The sequence below is a fragment of the Mus caroli genome, unplaced genomic scaffold (genome assembly GCF_978045245.1).
Source record: "Mus caroli unplaced genomic scaffold, Mus_caroli_1 scaffold_7, whole genome shotgun sequence".
NCBI lineage: Eukaryota > Metazoa > Chordata > Mammalia > Rodentia > Muridae > Mus > Mus caroli.
Genome location: NW_028227262.1, coordinates 107,342,955 through 107,362,968, shown reverse-complemented (window position 1 = coordinate 107,362,968; position 20,014 = coordinate 107,342,955). Strand labels below are relative to the sequence as shown.

General features: G+C 38.6%; 1 pseudogene; it reads right to left on the bottom strand.

The window, feature by feature from the left end:
* LOC115031320 (thioredoxin domain-containing protein 17 pseudogene) overlaps positions 1-19,496 on the bottom strand; it is a 237,434-nt pseudogene extending 217,938 nt beyond the window's left edge.
* Positions 19,497-20,014: the final 518 nt, after the last annotated feature.

Genomic DNA, 20,014 nt, shown 5'->3' with positions numbered 1-20,014 from the left:
CAAAAAATGTGGTACATTTACACAATGGAGTACTACTCAGCTATTAAAAAGAATGAATTTATGAAATTCCTAGGCAAATGGTTGGACCTGGAGGGCATCATCCTGAGTGAGGTAACCCAATCACAAAAGAACTCACATGATATGTACTCACTGATAAGTGGATATTAGCCCAGAAACTTAGAATACCCAAGATATAAGATGCAATTTGCAAAACACATGAAACTCAAAAAGAACAAAGACCAAAGTGTGGACACTTTGCCCCTTTTTTTTTTCATTTTTTTTATTAGGTATTTAGCTCATTTACATTTCCAATGCTATATCAAAAGTCCCCCATACCCACCCACCCCCATAATCAGCCTCCAAATGCTGACACCATTGCATACACTAGCAAGTGTTTGCTGAAAGGACCCTGATATAGCTGTCTCTTGTGAGACTAGGCCGTGGCCTAGCGAACACAGAAGTGGATGCTCACAGTCAGCTATTTGATGGATCACAGGGCCTCCAATGGAGGAGCTAGAGAAAGTACCCAAGAAGCTAAAGGGATCTGCAACCCTATAGGTGGAACAACATTATGAACTAACTAGTACCGCGGAGCTCTTGACTCTAGCTGCATATGTATCAAAAGATGGACTAGTTGGCCATCACTGGAAAGAGAGGCCCAATGGTCATGCAAACTTTATATGCCCCAGTACATGGGAACCCCAGGGCCAAATAGTGGGAGTGGGTGGGTAGGGGAGTGGGGAGGAGGGTATGGGGAACTTTTGGGATAGCATTGGAAATGTAAATGAGGAAACTACGTAATAAAAATTATAAAAAAAAAAAATTCAGGTGACAGCAGATGCTGGCAAGGATGTGGAGAAAGAGGAACACTCCTTCATTGTTGGTGGGATTGCAAGCTGGTACAACCACTCTGGAAATCAGTCTGGCGCTTCCTCAGAAAATTGGACATCATACTACCAGAGGACCCAGTAATACTTCTTCTGGGCATATATCCAGAAGATGTTCCAACCGGTAAGAAGGACACATGCTCCACTATGTCCATAGCAGCCTTATTTATAATAGCCAGAAGTGGAAAGAACCCAGATGACCCTCAACAGAGGAATGGACACAGAAAATTGTGGTACATTTACACAATGGAGTACTGCTCAGCTATTAAAAAGAATCAGTTTATGAAATTCCTAGGCAAATGGATAGACCTGGAGGGCATCATCCTGAGTGAGGTAACCCAATCACAAAAGAACTCACATGATATGTACTCACTGATAAGTGGATATTAGCCCAGAGAGTTAGAATACCCAACATATAAGATACGAATTGTGAAACACATGAAACTCAAGAAGAATGAAGATCAAAGTGTGGATGCTTTGCCCCTTCTTAGAATAGGGAATAAAACACCCATGGAAGGAATTTCAGAGACAAAGTTTAGAATTGAGACGAAAGGATGGACCATCTAGAAACTGCCATAGCCGGAGATCCATCCCATAATCAGCCTCCAAATGCTGACACCATTGCATACACTAGCAAGATTTTGCTGAAAGGACCCAGATATAGCTGTCTCTTGTGAGGCTATGCCGGGGTCTAGCAAACACAGAAGTGGATGCTCACAGTCAGCTAGTGGATGGATTCCAGGGCCCCCAATGGAGGAGCTAAAGAAAGTACCCAAGGAGCTGGGGGTGTGGGATCTGAAACCCTATAGGTTCAACAACATTATGAACTAACCAGTACCCCTGGAGCCTGTGTCTCTAGCTGCATATGTATCAGAAGATGGCCTAGTCGGCCATCAGTGGAAAGAGAGGCCCATTGGTCTTGCAACCTTTATATGCCTCAGTACAGGGGAAAGCCAGGGCCAACAAGTGGGAGTGGGTGGGTGGAGGAGTGGGTGGGGGAGGGTGTGGGGAACTTTTGGGATAGCATTGGAAATGTAAATGAAATAAATACCTAATAAAATGTATATTTAAAAAAATAATCTTGGATAACAAAAACTATTGTCAACAATAAAAGAACCTCTGGGGGAATCACTATGCCTGACCTAAAGCTGTACTACAGAGCAATTGTGATAAAAAATCTGCATGGTACTGGTACAGCGACAGACAATTAGATCAGTGGAATAGAATTGAAGACCCAGAAATGAACCCACACACCTATGGTCACTTGATCTTTGACAAGGGAGCTAAAACCATCCAGTGGGAAAAAGTCAGCATTTTCAATGAATGTTGCTGGCACAACTGGCAGTTATTATGGAGAAGAATGGGAATTGATCCATTTTTATCTCCTTGTACTAAGGTCAAATCTAAGTGGATCAAGGAACTCCACATAAAACCAGAGACACTGAAACTTATAGAGGAGAATGTGGGACAAGCCTCGAAGATATGGGCACAAGGGAAAAATTCCTAAACAGAACAGTATTGTCTTGTGCTGTATGATCAAGAATTGACAAATGTGACTTCATAAAATTGCAAAGATTCTGTAAGACAAAAGACACTGTCGATAAGTAAAAAGTTTACCAAGAGATTGGGAAAGGAATTTTTCTAATCCTAAAACTGATAGGGGACTAATATCCAATATATACAAAGAACTCAAGAAGCTGGACTCCAGAAATTCAAATAACCCCATTAGAAAATGTAATGGAATTGGGGTACAGAGCTAAACAAAGAATTCTCAACTGAGGAATACTGAAGGGCTGAGAAGCATCTGAAAAACTGTTCAACATCCTTATTCTTCCAGGAAATGGAAATCAAAACAACCTTGAGATTCCACCTCACACCAGTCAGAATGGCTAAGTTCAAAAATTCAGGTGACAGCAGATGTTGGCGAGGATGTGGAGAAAGAGGAATACTCCTCCATTGCTGGTGTGATTGCAAGCTTGTACAACTACTCTGGAAGTCAGTCTGGCAGTTCCTCAGGAAATTGGACATAGTACTACAGGAAGATCCAGCAATACCTCTCCTGGGCATATACCCAGAAGATGTTCCAACTGGTAATAAGGACACATGCTCCACTATGTTCATAACAGCTTTATTTATAATAGCCAGAAGCTGGAAAGAGCCAAGATGCCCCTCAACAGAGGAATGGATACAGAAAATGTGGTACTTTTACACAATGGAGTACTACTCTGCTATTAAAAAACAATGAATTTATGAAATTATAAGGCAAATGGATGTATCTGGAGGATATCATCCTTAGTGTGGTAACCCAATCACAAAAGAAGTCACTTGATATGCACTCACTGATAAGTGAATATTAGCCTAGAAACTTAGAATACCCAATATACAATGTGCAAAACACAAGAAAATCAAGAAGAAGGAAGACCAACGTGTTGATACTTCATTCCTCCTTAGAATAGGGAACAAAGTACCCATGGGAGGAGTTATAGAGACAAACTTTGGAGCTCAGTTGAAAGGATGGATCATCCAGAGACTACCCCACCTGGGAATCCATCCCATAATCAGCCACCAAACTCAGGAACTATTGCATATGCCAGCAAGATTTTACTGAAAGAACCCTGATATAGCAGTCTCATGTGAGACTATGCCATTGCCTGGCAAATTCAGAAGTGGATGCTCACAGTCATCTACTGGATGTATCACAGGACCCCCAATGGAGGAGCTAGAGAAAGTAACCACAGAGCTATAGGGGTCTGCAACCCTATAGGTGGAACAACAATATGAACTAACCAGTACCCCCAGAGTTTGTGTCTCTAGCTGCATATGTAGCAGAAGGTGGCTTAGTCAGCCATCAGTGGGAAGAGAGGCCCCTAGGTCTTGCAAACTCTATATGCCCCAGTACAGAGGAATATCAGGGCCAAGAAGTGGGAGTGGGTGGGTAGCAGAGCAGGGTGGGGGGAGGATATAGGGAATTTTTGAGATAACATTTGAAATGTAAATAAAGAAAATATCTAATAAAGATGTACAGGCATGGACCTTAAAAAAAAAAAGTGGAAAAGTGGAGACCTGTGTTTCAGATGGTCAAGGCTTATGAGTGCCAACCCTTACAGCATGCCTTCTCTTCAAAACCTCTACCATCCATGAGCAGTCATACGTTTCCTGATTGTGTGCTTAATACTGAAGACAACATGTCGTATGGACTTTGGGTAAGGCACTGCTTTTTCCTCACCACCTTACTAAAATATGTTCCCACTTAATTGGGAACACAGTAGAATCTTGCTATCTCTAGCTCTGAGTTTCACTTTTCTAATCTATAAGGGGATATATAGTTTCTCATAGCTATATCTTGATATCAAATGACTGGTGACAATTAAAAGATGGAGTACAGACTGAATTTCTGCCTATATTGTAGTATGGTCATATTCACCAAAATGACAAGTATTTAAAGAGAGGTGAACCTAGAATATATTTTGGGGATATGCTAAGGATAGGATCCAACTCATTTTTATTCTAAACTTACTGTGTAAAAGCAAATAGTTTCATGTTCCAGACTCCCTTTGTGACAGAGTAGAACATCTGTTCTCAAGTAAAAAATAAATAAATAAATGAATAATTTACCCATAAAAAATATCTAAATTAAACAATAAAAACCAACATCTTCATCAACTCTAATATGCACAGCTCTGTAAGCACACCTGGAACAGATTTGTTTAAACAAAAGCAGAATGTCAGAAACTTGATAACATACCCCATCCTTTCTTTACATGTTCCTTTACACATGGTTCCTTGTGTGATAAATCTATTATCTAAGTCTAAAAAGGGAAGAAAATATCAAAGCTCAATTCCTACATGATGAAAATAATGTGTAAATAGTCCTAAAACTTCTGACAAAAGGAAACCATTGAGTTACTACTAGAAGAAATCAGAGTCCACTAGCAGTACATAGACTCATTAGGGAAAGAAGAATATTCAAAATGGTAATGAAGCTATGGAAGTTTGAGATGGGAAATTTTTATCAGCTGAGAAAGAACTTCTCCATAATAGAAGCAGTGAACAAGACAAGTTATTAAATGATATCAAGAGGATTTGAGTTCAAAATCAAATTTTGTCAACTAGATCTTTTGTGTTCCTGACTTTAGACATCAATAGCAGTGAGTCCGAGAAAAAGTATTGAGCCAAACCTGTAGTAACAGTGAGACTGGGTTGATACCTATGAAGAATTTAGCAAGTTAGGGCATAATATAATTATACAAGTTATACTTTTAGAAGGAAGAGTTGTGGAGAATTTTTTGATAATTATATAAGAAAAATAAGAACACCCTGCTCTCCTACCCACTCACTCCCACTAAAGGAAGAAAATATCTAATAAATAATTGAAAAAATGAATAACTTACAAATGTACTGTGTCAATAACTGAGAGAAAAAAAAGAAAAATAAGAACAAAGATTGACTGTGAAGTCATAGCTCTCCATTATGTTATTATACCTGGTAACATTAAAAAGGAGCTTTGCCAGTCTAGGTCCACACAATCCCAGGTGACCAGGATTGGAACTGTTTATTATAACTTCCCTTTGCTTCTTTCTGTTGGATTTGTCTGTTAATTAGAAATATGGTGTCCCAACTCTTGGCCTCTGGTACTCTCTCTGGTTTTCCATACAGAAACACCTGAGTCTTAGACAGTAATATGGGCTTCTGTTTCTGCTGCATCTATTGTTACAGGACTAATTCACTTATACTGACTATGAGACACATTCCAATTACCAATGGAAAAGTAAAAGAATTTTTAGTATAATTCACAGTTACAAATAATGTGAAAAAATAATTGTATAGTGGTAAGTGAATAATGGGAAGTTAACATGAGGATCCTGTGTCACAGTGCCCAGAGCTGATCCGATGCTACAGTTCTCCATAACCAATACCTACTAGAGAGAGCTGGGGTCCCAGGAGAGCTGACACACCTGTAAGCACAGATAAGACAACCACTTCTCAAATTCCTGGCCCAGGAGACACCCACCCAGAGCAAACAGGACACAAGAATCAAGGAAGAGAAGGGGACACGATCCTTCTGGTTTCCATCTGCACCCTGGAGCTGACCTTGTTCCACAGCTCTAAATAACCAAATTCCTCGAAGAGAGATCAGGTATCCTAGGAGTACTGACACATGGGCTTATAGGAGGGACAAGCCACAGTCAGACACAGCAAGACCAGCTAATCCCAGAGATAATCAGAAGGCAAAAGGCAAGGCCAAGAACATAAGCAACAGAAACCAAGGCTACTTGGCATCACCAGAACCAAGTTCTCCCACCACAGTGAGTACTTGATACCCCAAAACACCAAAAATGCATGACTGGTTTACAATCACAACCCATGATCATAATAGTGGACTATTAGAAGGACATAAATAACTCCCTTAAAGAAATACAGGAGGGCCGGGCGGTGGTGGCGCACGCCTTTAATCCCAGCACTTGGGAGGCAGAGGCAGGCAGATTTCTGAGTTCGAGGCCAGCTTGGTCTACAAAGTGAGTTCCAGGACAGCCAGGGCTATACAGAGAAACCCTGTCTCGAAAAACAAAAAAAAAAAAAAAAGAAATACAGGAGAACACAGGTAAACAGGTAGAAGCACTTAAACGGGATACACAAAAAACCCTGAAATAATTACAGGAAGACACAACCAAATGGAAAAGGAATTGAACAAAACTATTCAGGGTCTAAAAATGGAAATAGAAACAATAAAGAAAACACAAAGGGAGACAACCCTGGAGAAAGAAAACCTAGGAAGGAGATCAGGAGTCATATAGAGGCAAGCATCACCAACAGAATACAAAAGATAGAGGAGAGAATCTCAGGTGCAGAAGATACCATAGAAAACATTGACACAATAGTTTAAGATAATGCAAAATACAAAAATCTTCTAACCCAAAACATCCAGGATTTCCAGGACACAATGAGAAGACCAACCCTAAGGATAATAGGTATAGAAGAGAGTGAAGATTCCCAACTTAAAGGGCTAGTACATGCCTTTAAGAAAATTATAGAAAAAAAAATCCCTAACCTAGAGAAAGAGATTCTCCTGAATGGACAAGAAGCCTACAGAACTCCAAATAGACTGTACCAGAAGAAAATTCCTTTTATCAGATGATAGTCAAAATATCAAATGCACAAAACAAAGGAAGAATATTAAAAGCAGTAAAGGCAAAAGGTCACTCTCTCTTGCTCTCTCTCTCCTTCCTTCTTTCCTTCCTTCCTCCCTTCCTTCTTTCCTTCCTTCCTCTCTTCTTTCTTTCCCTCTTTCCTTCTGTCCTTCCTTTCTTTCTTTCTTTCTTTCTTTCTTTCTTTCTCTCTTTCTCTCTTTCTTCCCTTCTTTCTTTCTTTCTTTCTTTCTTTCTATTTTTTAAACTCATTAAAGAACTACTTTTCTTCCCTTACAGCCATTTTCTAAGGGAAGGTGTATGTCATGAAGCCAATCCCACTTTTTTTGAGTGTCTGTGTGTTATACTCTTGGGGCACTATTAGTGTAATAATTTACTCCTGTTTTCTGTGTCAAAATTGCATCTGCATTCCTCCTAGAAAGTCCTGAATGTACTACCTCCTGCTCTCAAGGAAGTAACCTCAGTTGACCCTAATTTCAAGACTCCTCTGTGCCTTGGAGATTGTTATCTACCCCTAAGCAAATTCAAGAAACAAAGTAATTAGAATTATAGTTTGAACTCAGAGAAGGTTGACAAGGTTCAGGACGACAAGAGAAGTGACCTCAGATCAGAGTACAGAACTTCCTTTACAGTATGTGTAAAGTTTCTTAGAATTATAACCTACATGATAAAAGACCATACATACTATGCCCTAGTAAAAACTCAGCAACATATGTTAGAAGTACTAAGGTAATATAATAGCATGAATAGATGGTATAAAAGATTGCAAGAAGAATAAGGTATTAGCATTTGTCATTGCTGAAAAGATTGGTCTATGTCAGGTTGTTGTAATGTTAATTAGTATAGAAACAAAACAATTCCTCTATTAAATGAATTCTTATAACATTATAAGTACCAGCTGCAAGAATTCCTAAGTTTGAAGGTTCAGAAAATCTATAAATAATCTTTGATCATTAAAAGTAAACAATATACTGTTTAGAACAGGTTGATTTGATGACTTCGATTCTGTCTATTCTCTATATAAATAACTTGAAAGCACATAGTGCTACCAGCCTGAGAACAGGCTGCAACATGCTTGCTTGCTCACTTAAGCTAAAATGATTTGTAGAATTTTAAGAATAAGGATATAGCTTTAATGATAATAAAATCTTTCTACTCATATAACAATGGGGATACTAGAAAAAAAGTATGTGTGTGACAAAAGGACATAATCTGTACCTCTTGAAATCATATTTTTTTATTTTTTATGAATAAAAAAATTCGAATTGCAAGTCAGTCAGAAGTTTCAGATCATCCTAGTCTTGGTGTTTGACTCACCCCTCCATTTGCTCCTTAAATCCTCTCTGGAACCCATTCATTCCTGAGACTGGCCTCTGGCACTTCCTGTTCTCCTACATTCATCTGTTACTTAAAATATTTTTTGAGTCAATGCCCTACTTCTGTCCTGAGTTGAGCTGGCAGAACCCTACAGTACCTACTGCTCATCTCCCTGAACTTTAATTATGGCCACTTTCAAGGAAATAAAGGTGTCCAGCCAAGAAGTTCAGTGGTAGTAAAGGAGCACCAAGACAAAACCATTTTTGCCAGAGATGCATGTTCCTTCTGGTTTGCACCTTCAGCCAGAAAAGAACCCTGGGCTCTGGCTTTCTACCCACACTCAGAGAAAGCATGACTCCCAGGAGCTCTGACATACCCAGCATCACAAGTGAAGCCCCAACCTCTGACCAAATACCTGGTGTAATTGGAACCCTCCAGTCCCAAGGGATGCAGGAACCCCTGTCCAGCTAGAAGCACAGGATCCTTCTGGTTTGTACCTATGTCCAGAGCAGACACTGGAGAAGTTCCTAGACAGATACCAGGTACCAAAGTTGAATCAAGATCAGGTTAATGATCTAAACAGCCCTATATCCCCCAAAGAAATAGAAGCAGTCATTAATAGTCTCCCAACCAAGAAAAGCCCAGGACCAGATGGGTTTAGTGCAGAGTTCTATCAAACCTTCAAAGAAGAACTAATCCCAGTTCTTCACAAACTATTCCACAAAATAGAAACAGAAGGTACTCTACCCAACTCATTCTATGAAGCCACAATTACTCTGATACCTAAACCACAAAAAGACCCAACAAAGATAGAAAACTTCAGATCAATATCCCTTATGAATATTGATGCAAAAATCCTCAATAAAGTTCTTGCTAACCAAATCCAAGAACACATCAAAACAATCATCCATCCTGACCAAGTAGGTTTCATCCCAGGGATGCAGGGATGGTTCAATATACGGAAATCCATCAACGTAATCCAGTATATAAACAAACTCAAAGACAAAAACCACATGGTCATCTCGTTAGATGCGGAAAAAACATTTGACAAGATCCAACACCCATTCATGATAAAAGTCTTGGAAAGATCAGGAATTCAAGGCCCATATCTAAACATGATAAAAGCAATCTACAGCAAACCAGTAGCCAACATCAAAGTAAATGGTGAGAAGCTTGAAGCAATCCCTCTAAAATCAGGGACTAGACAAGGCTGTCCACTTTCTCCATACCTATTCAACATTGTACTTGAAGTCCTAGCCAGAGCAATTCGACAACAAAAGGAGATCAAAGGGATACAAATTGGAAAAGATGAAGTCAAAATATCACTTTTTGCAGATGATATGATAGTATATATAAGTGACCCTAAAAATTCCACCAGAGAACTCCTAAGCCTGATAAACAGCTTCGGTGAAGTAGCTGGATATAAAATTAACTCAAACAAATCAATGGCCTTTCTCTACACAAAGAATAAACAGGCTGAGAAAGAAATTAGGGAAACAACACCCTTCTCAATAGTCACAAATAATATAAAATATCTTGGCGTGACTCTAACTAAGGAAGTGAAAGATCTGTATAATAAAAACTTCAAGTCTCTGAAGAAAGAAATTCTAGAAGATCTCAGAAGATGGAAAGATCTCCCATGCTCATGGATTGGCAGGATCAACATTGTAAAAATGGCTATCTTGCCAAAAGCAATCTACAGATTCAATGCAATCCCCATCAAAATTCCAAATCAATTCTTCAACGAATTAGAAAGTGCAATCTGCAAATTCATCTGGAATAACAAAAAACCTAGGATAGCAAAAATTCTTCTCAAGGATAAAAGAACCTCTGGTGGAATCACCATGCCGGACCTAAAGCTTTACTACAGAGCAATTGTGATAAAAACTGCGTGGTACTGGTATAGTGACAGACAAATACACCTCTCACATTCTGAATCTTATCTTGTATTTTTTCCCATATTCCACAGGAGTTAGGTTCTCTGACAAAGGCTGAGCAAGGTACTGGTGTTGAGAGGAACAGGAGTCATTTGAAGTTATTTTATTGCTACATTTGCTTTGATTTCTTTTTGTTATTTTACCACAGTAGTACATGCTTTTATCCTATGTGACTCACAATAAAGTAGATGGGCAGATATCCTGGGAAAGAAAACTCTCAGGGATATTGGGGAGAAGTGATGGGCATTCAATCAGGAAGGGACCAGAAGGGGGAGCAGCATTTGGGATGTAGATAAGTAAATAAATAAACAAGTAAATAAATACACAAATAAACAATAAATAAAAATAGTTCCTATATAGGAAGTTATTGGGAGTATGTTTTCAGCATCAGGACAAGTGTCCTAAACTACCACAAATTTTGCCTTCCCTTGTAAGACACTATTTGCTACAAAGAGAAATTTAAAGTGTTAAAACTTTAACTCCGAATAGCTTCATCCACATGCCCTCTGGGTTTTAGTGTAGTTTGATTCCCTTTCCTGTGTGTGACATAATTGCTCTTTGAACACTCTTCTGTTGGTTTCAGTGTCTTTTGTCCCTTCATGTCCTTTTAATTTGGTTTCTCATAAGTATAGACTCAATGCACACACACACACACACACACACACACACACACACACACACACACACACACACACACACCACTACAGCCTGGTTCCTTTTAATTTGTTTCCACTCTGATCCATCCTGACATTCACTGTTATCTGATACTCTTAAGAAGTTAGGAAGTGTTAGCACATATCTCAGATCTAGATGTACCAGAAGTAGTTGTTTACAGTGCAAATGCAAGCAGCATAAAATGCATGAACAGAAAGGTAATTGATGTTTGTATTGGTACTGATGATTTTTACCTGAATAAAGAAAGTGAGCAAGGATTAAATAGTGTCAAGACACAGAAGATAGCCCATCATTGACACTAAGCAAAATAACTAATTCATAGACAAATATGGGAAGACTAAGGATTCTCTTTTACCTATCAGTATATACTAGATGCTTAGCATCTTTTCTGGAACTTATGTGTCCAGTTCAAATTTAGCACCCATTCAGTGTTAGACAGGAAACAACTTTTTTTTCTTTTTTGGAATAGTTAATGACTGAAATTTTAAAATTTATTTTAGAAGGACTGAAATTTTACATATTTATATCCAATGGAGTGAAAATGTGTGTGTGTGTGTGTTTAGCATATTGGCTCATTTGTGGGACTGATTACTAAACTCTTCATTTTAGTAATGTGAGAACCAAATAGTATTGTAGTTGCATGTTCAGTGCATTAGATGATTTTCACCTAGGCTGGGGCTGAAGATCTCTGAATCAGAGACAAAAGGAATGGTACAAACCTCTCTAGTGCCAAGATAGATTGTTTTCTTTCATTGTATATTTTCTTTATTTACATTTTAAATGTTATCCCATTTCATGATTTTCTTTCCTGAAACCTCCATCAATCACATTCCCCCTCCCCCTGCTTCTATAAGGGTGCTCCTTCACCCACCCACCCACTGCCAACTCTCCTTGGCAGTCCCCTACACTGGGGCATCCAGCCTTCAGAGGACCATGGTCATCTCCTCCCATTGATGACCAACAAGAACATCCTCTGCTACTTATGTGGGTGAAGCCATTGGTCCCTCCATTTTGGTGGTTTAGTCTCTGGGAACTCTGGAAGGGGGGTCTGGTTGTTCCTCCTATGGAGTTGCAAACCTCTTCAGAGTCTTCAGTCCTTTCTCTAACTCCTCTACTGGGGACCCCATGTTCAGTCCAATGATGTGTCTGCAAGCATCTGCCTCTGTATTTGTTAAGCACTGGCAGAGCCTCTCAGAAGATATACAGGCTCCTGTCAGCAAGCACTTCTTGGCATTCACCATAGGGTCTGGGTTTGGAGTCTGTATGTGAGATGACTCCTCAGGTGGGGCAGTCTCTGGATGGTCATTCCTTCAGTCTCTGCTCCACACTTTGTCTCTGTAACTCCTTCCATGTGTATTTTGTTTATCCTTCTAAAGGGGAACAATGTATCTCCAATTTGGTCTTACTTCTTCTTTAGCTTCATGTGGTCTGTGAATTGTATCTTGGGTATTCTGAACTTCCAGGCTAATATTCACTTATCAGTGAGTGCATACCATGTGTGTTCTCTTGTTATTGAGTTACTTTACTCGGGATGATATTTTCTAGTTCCATCCATTTGTCTAAGAATTTCATGAATTAATTGTATTTAATAGCTGAATAGTACTCCGTTGTATAAATACACCACATTTTCTGTATTCTCAAGAAAGTTTTAAAGCAGGATATGTGGTTCCCAGTTCTGCTTCCTCCCTCAGGGTTTCTAGGCACTGCTGCACACAGGACAGGAAAGGAAGAAGAGAGGGCCACCGTGGGTGGCTAATCAGGTTGAAGAGTGAAAAAGAAAGCCTTCTCCAAGGATTTTAACTTTACAGACGGTATTCAGTGACACGGCTGTCTTAGGTGTTATTCACTAAAAGAGTGTATGCTTTATTCAGGTGAACAAGGATGATATAAACATTAGATAGTGTCAAAGCTTTGGGGTAAATGTACATTGGTTGTGGCTTAGGGTACTGGGAATGCAAGGAGCTTGCATCACAGAATCTTATCAGGAGAACGGAAGTTGAACCTGAAATTTTGCCAGGGACTAAGTTTCACTTCTCAGGTAGAGAACATGGGGAACTGGCTCTCCAGATAAAGGCAAACAAAGAAGAGAAGTGATACTAAGAAAGGTAGTCTTCTATTTTGTTCCTAAGTCAGGGGAGCTGTCTCAACAATATAGACTATGACCTTAGTAATAGGATCTTCTAACAGGAGAAGGAGACACCATATTATCTACTCTGCTGTGTTTACATGAGTATGAAAAATAATAACAAGCAAAAGAGTTTATAACCCAAAGTTTCTGACTTTGCTTTTCTAGCTTAATGATATAGGACTTGTTGCACTGACTTTTCTTTCTCTCATTGTGGGATGAACTTATTGATATCTGTAACTCTTGAATGAGTTCATTAGAGTGTTTGTACTTTCAGAATGGAAGGTATCATGTTAGACTTAACAGAAAAAGTTTATTGAACAAACAAAAATTATTCCAGCTTGAAACTATTTAGCTGACTAGTATTTAGACATTATTTTTCTTCAATCAAAAGATATAAATCTTTTAGTAAATGGTCAGATAAAAGTAACAATTTCTTTTACATGAACTAAGCAACCTCCTGTGTTCAAAACCAAGTAGATTGCTTTTGGTAAGATGGCCATTTTTACTGTTAATCCTACTGTTCCATGAGCATGGAAGATTTTTCCATCTTCTGAGGTCTTCGATTTCTTTCTTCAGAGACTTGAAGTTCTTGACATAGATCTTTCACTTGCTTGACTACACCAAGATATTTAACATTATTTGTGACTATTGTGAAGAGTTTTATGTCCCTAATTTCGATTTCAGACCATTAATCATTTGAGTAGAAGAAGGCTACTGATTTGTTTGATTCATATATGATTTGTGTAATTTTATATCTGGTCACTTGCTTAAGTTGTTTATCAGCTGTAGGAGTTCTCTGGTAGAATTTTTGGGGTCGTTTATGAATACTATCATATCATCTGCAAATAGTGATATCTTGACTTCCTCCTTTCCAATTTGTATCCCTTTGCTCTCCTTTTGTTGTCTAATTGCTCTGACTAGGATTTCAAGTACTATATAGAAAAGGTAGGGAGACAGTGGGCAGCCCTGTCTAGTCTCTGATTTTAGTGCGATTGCTTCAAGCTTCTCTCCATTTAGTTTCATGCTGGCTACGGGTTTGGTGTATATTGCTTTTATTATGTTTAGGTATGAGCCTTGAATTCCTGATCTGTCGAATACTTTTAATTAGAAAGGGTATTGTATTTTGTCAAAGGCTTTTTCAGCATCTAATGAGATGATCATGTGGTTTTTGTCTTTGAGTTTGTTTTATATAGTGGATGGTAATTATGTATTTCCTTATATCAAATCATCTCTGTATCCCTGGCATGAAGCCTAATTGATCATGGGGAATGATCATTTTGAAGTGCTTTTGGATTCAGTTTGCTAGAATTTTATGGAGTATTTTTTCGTCAATATCCATAGAGGAAATTGGTGTGAAGTTCTCTTTCTTTGTTGGGTCTTTTTCTGGTTTTGGTATCAACGTAACTGTGGCTTCACAGAGTGAATTCGTCTTCCTTCTGCTTCTATTCTGTGGAATAGTTTGAAGGGTGTTGGTATTAGGTCTTCTTTGAAGATCTGATAGAATTCTTGACTAAAACCATCTGATCCTGGCCATCTTTTTGTTTTGTTTCTGTTTTTGTTTTTGTTTTTGTTTTTCTGGTTGGGAGAATTTTAATGACTGCTTCTACTTCTTTAGGAGTTATGGGACTGTTTAGATGGTTTATCATATCCTGATTTAACTTTGATACCTGCTGTCTATAAAATTATCCATTTCTTCCAGATTTTCTAGTTTTGTTGAATATAGTCTTTTGTAGTAGGTTCTGATAATGTTTTAAATTTTTTTTCAGTTTCTGTTGTTTTGTCTCCCTTATCACTTGTGATTTGTTATTTGGATACAGTCTCATGACCTCTGGTTAGTCTGACTAAGAGTTTATTGATCTTGTTGATCCTTGAAAGGAACCAGCTCTTGGTTTTTGTTTTGGTATTTTTTTTCTTTATATAGTTCTCTTTGTTTCTATTTGATTGAATTCAGCTGTGAGTTTGACTATTCCCTGCTGTCTACTCCTCTTGGGTGTATTTGCTTCCTTTTGTTCTAGAGTTTTCAGATATGCTGTTAGACTACTAGTATATGCATTCTCCAATTTTTTATGTAGGCACTCAGAACTATGAGTCTTCCTCTTAGCACTGCTTTGATTGGGCCCCATAAGTTTGGGTATATTGTGCCTTCGTTTTCATCAAATTCTAAAAAGTCTTTAATTTCTTTATTTCTTCCCTGACCACGTTATCATTGAGTAGAGTGTTGTTCAGCTCCCATGTAGATGCAGGCTTTCTGTTGTTTTTGTTGTTATTGAAGACCAGACTTACTTTGTGGTGATCAGATAGGATGCATGGGATTTTTTTTTTTATCTTCTTGTATCATGTGAGACTTGTTTTGTGTCCAGTTATATGTACAATTTTGGAGAAGATTCCCTGAGGTGCTGAGAAGAATGTATATTCTTTTGTTTTATGGCAAAATGTTTGGTAAATATCCCTTAAATTCATTTGGTTCATAACTTCTGTTACTTTCACTGTCTCTCTGTTTAGTTTTTGTTTCCATTGGTGAGAATGGAGTATTGAAGTCTCCCACTTTTATTGTGTAAGGTTCAATGTGTGCTTTGAGCTTTAGAATCATTTCTTTTACAAATGTTCATGCCCTTGCATTTGGGGAACAGATTTTCAGAATTGAGAGTTCATCTTGGTGGGTTTTTGCTTTGATGGGTATATAGTGTCCTTCCTCATTTTTTATAGCTTTTAGATGAAATTCTATTTTATTGGATACTAGAATTGCTACTCCAGCTTGTTTCTTGGGACTATTTGCTTAGAATAATTTTTTCCAGCCTCTTACTTTGAGGTAGTGTCTTTCTTTGTTACTGGAGTATGTTTTCTTTATGGAGGAAAATGCTGGGTCCTAATTACTTATCCAGTCTGTTAGTTTATTTATTTTTATTGGGAGATGATGCTGAGAGATATTAAGTACCAATGATAGTTGCTTCCAGCTATTTTTGTTTGTTAGAAGTGGAATTATGTTTGCATGATTCTCTTCTTTTGGATTTGTTGTGAGACTTTTAATTTCTTGCTTTTTCTTAGGTATAGTTTCCCTTCTTGTGTTGGAGTTTTTCCTTCCATTACCTTTGTAGAGCTGGATGAATAGAAAGATATCTTTTAAATTTGATTTTCTCACGGAATATCCTGGTTTCTACATCTATGGTAGTTGAGAGTTTTACTGGATATAGTAGCCTGGGCAAGCATTTGTGTTCTCTTAGGATCGGTATGATATCTGCCCAAGATCTTATGGCTTTTAGAGTCTCTATTGAGAAGTCTGGTGTAATTCTGATAGGTCTGCCTTTGTATGTTACTTGGCCTTTTTCCCCTTACATCTTTCAGTATTCTTTTTTTGTTCTGTGCATTTTGGTATTTTGATTATGTGACAGGAGGAATATCTTTTCTCATCCAACCTGTTTGTTGTTCTGTAGGCTTCTTGTATATTTATGGGCATCTCTTTCTTTAGGAAAGTTTTTTCTATAATTTTGTTGAAGATGTTAACTGGTTTTATGAGTTAGGAATCTTCACTCTCTTCTACACCTGTTATTCTTAGGATTGGTCTTTTCATTGTATTCTGGATTTCTTGAATGTTTTGAGTTAGGAGATTTTTGCTCTTTGTATTTCCTTTGACTGTTGTGTTGATGATATCTCCTACCCCCAAGATTCTCTTTTTTGCCACTGTATTCTGTTGGTGATGGTTGCATGTGTGACTCCTGATCTCTTTCCTAGGTTTTTCCATCTCCAGGTTTGTCTTCGTTTGTGTTTTCTTTAATGTTTCTATATACGTTTTTAAGTCCTAGATACTTTTGGTCAATAGCTTCGTATCTTTGATTATGTTTTCCTGTATTTCTTTAAGAGATTTATGTGTCTCTTCTTTAACAGCTTCTACTTGTTTTCCTCTGTTCTCCTGTATTTCTTTAAGGGAGTTATTTATGTCCTTCTTAAAGTTGCCTATCATTTACATCAGATGTGATCTTAAATCTGAATCCTGCTTTTCAGATGTGTTGGTGTATCTAGCTAGGCCTTGTTGCGTTGGGAGAACTGGGTTCTGATGTTGCCAAGTAGCACTGATTTCTTTTGCTTTTGATCTTGCATTTGCCTCTTGGCATCTGGTTATCTCTAATGCTAACTGGCCTTGCTGTCTCTGACTGGAGCCTGTACCTCCTTGAGCTATGATCCTGTGATTCTGAGATCCTGGTTATTTCAGGACACCTATGAGTCCAGCTATCTCTGCGATTCTTTGCTCCTGAAATGCTGGGTTCATCAAAGCTCCTGGGAGTCAAGCTGCCTCTGGGTATGGGCAAAATGGGTGGAGAGACAGAGTCCAATGTCCACTTATAGGCACAGGTGCAAACCAGAAGAATCATGTGCCTTTTACTGGGCAGTGGTTCCTGCATCCCCCCTGGGTCCTGAGGGATCCCAGTTACTCTAGGTATTGATACAGAGATTGGGGACTCACCTATGATCCTGGGTGTGTCAGAGCTCCTGGGAGTCAAGCTACTTTGAATGTATGTGGAGCGAATGGAGATCCAAAGCCCAGGGTCCACTCAGGGCAGAGTTCCAATCCAGAAGGAACGTGTGCCTCTGGTTGGACATTGGTCCCTGCATTCCCTGCATCCCCTGGGGAGGGGGGGGGTTGTTCCCAGTTATGCCAGGTATTGGGGCAGATGTTGGGGACTCACCTTTGAGTCTGTTTGCGTCAAAGCTCCTGGAAGTCAAGCTGCCTCTAGGTGTGGCCACTTATGTATATATTTTATAGAGCTTCTTTTGTATTAAGATTCATTTATTCCTAAACTGGCCTTTAATTTTAGCTGTCTTTCCCTATATTCCCTCATCCTGCACTGAATATTTACAGACTGAACTATTACTAGTCTTTGATGAAGAAGAGTTACTGAGGTTGAAGGCATTTCCACACATGTATGGAACATACTTTATGTTTTATCCCTAAATCATCCTATCTTACCCTCTGTTGAGAGCAGTCCTGATGAACTCTGGATTTCTCTGAGGTCCTGATATATGGGGAAGGAAAGTATCTCCTTTTTAAAACCAGGAATATAATGTGGGCCAATAATAATGTGGGCCAAGGAGTTCTGGAGATTTCCCTTGAGGCATTGAATTGTATACACACACACACTCACACACATACACACACAAACACACACACTCACACACACACTCACACACATACACACACAAACACACACACTCACACACACACTCACACACACACTCACACACACACAAACACACACACTCACACACACTCACACACACATACACACACAAACACACACACTCACAGTTTGTGGGGGATATTGTCATCAGTCATAGGGCTGCTGTTTGTTCAGTCTGTGATGTTCTTAGGAAAGCCTTTGTTACTCTTCCACAGTTTTGTTTGATTAGCTTTATGCCAACTTCCTTTCATTACATGACAGTTTCTTCTGCGTTCATCCCATTTCCCCTAAAAAAAAGAATATATAAGATGTTGTAATTCTTAATAAGGTTACTTGGAATAAAATATAGCTTTTATAGGACCATCCAATACCATATTTTCTCAATTTTCTGTCTTCTATCTTCTTTATTTTCTGATTCCTGGTACTTTCTCCCATGACTCTGCTACCAAAGAATAGTTAGCAAGTTGAATAAATCCTCCTCCACATTTTCTTTAAGTTCATACAATAGAATTTTTTAATTATAAGAAATCATATAAATAAAGAGCTAAATCTTGAAAGAATACTCAAAATTGATGAACATCTTAAGAAAAAAACAGAAAAGTAATACTTTGTTGTTTAGACACATTCATTTTCACATCATCATTTACCACTGATTTTAAGAGATCCAGGAAATCAAGATGCAATTGCAATCATCAAAACCTTTTAGGGGGAGGGGAGCTCCAGACAGGGCTTCTGTGCAGCCCTGGCTGTCCTGGAACTCTCTGCAGATAATGTTGGTCTCAAACTTATTGATCTCCTGCCTCTGCCTCCTGAGTGCTAGAACCAAAGGCATGTGACACTACTGTCACATGGGAGAGGTCATCAAATGATAAGCTTCAGAGAATATTATCTCCTCTAAATTGGTCTAAGGCACTCAAACTCCCCAAGTTTTTAAGGTGTTCCATATTTAAGTAATGTAGGCACTGCAGGTAATTTAATTTTTTTCTGAAGTCATGATTTATTTCTTTCCAAAATATCTGACACTTGCTTGGCAGTAGATGAACACACAGTCATCAGTAACATAACAGCTTTCAAATGACTAGCTCTGCTTCCAAGCACTCTGGAAACCAGCTTTTCCCTTTGCCATCCTTAAAATCATTGAATTAGGAGAAAGTGCTTTTGTCCTGGTTCTCCTTTACTGCCATGTTGAAATCCTTGAAGCCAGACACTCCCATCTCCTTGAAGGTGGCCATAAGAAGAGTCCAAAGAGACGTGCAGGAGGTACCCTAGGATACTTCCAGCTCAAGGCAGGGACAAAGTAGGGCATCCACTAAAAAATATTTTAAGTAAGAAATGTATGTAAGGAATGAGGAAGTGCCAGGGGCTAGCCTCATGAGTGAAAGAGTTACAGACAGGATGTAAGCAGCAAGTGAATGTAGGGATGAGTCAGACACCAAGACTCATTCTGTAACTTTCAACTGACTTGCAATCAGAAATTTTATTTATTCACACAAATTCAAAAACATAAATTATTTCAAGAGATGCAGAACATGCCATTTTGTCCTGCACATACATTTCTAGTATGCCCACAGTTCCATAAGCTGAAAGATTTTATTATCATCAAAGCCATATCCTTATTCCTAAAATTCTATAAATCATCCTAGCTTAAGCGAGTAAGCAAGCATGTTACAGCCTGTTCTCAGGCTGGTAGCACTATGTGCTTTCAAGATATTTACATAGAGAATAGACAGAATCCAAGTCAGCAATCAAC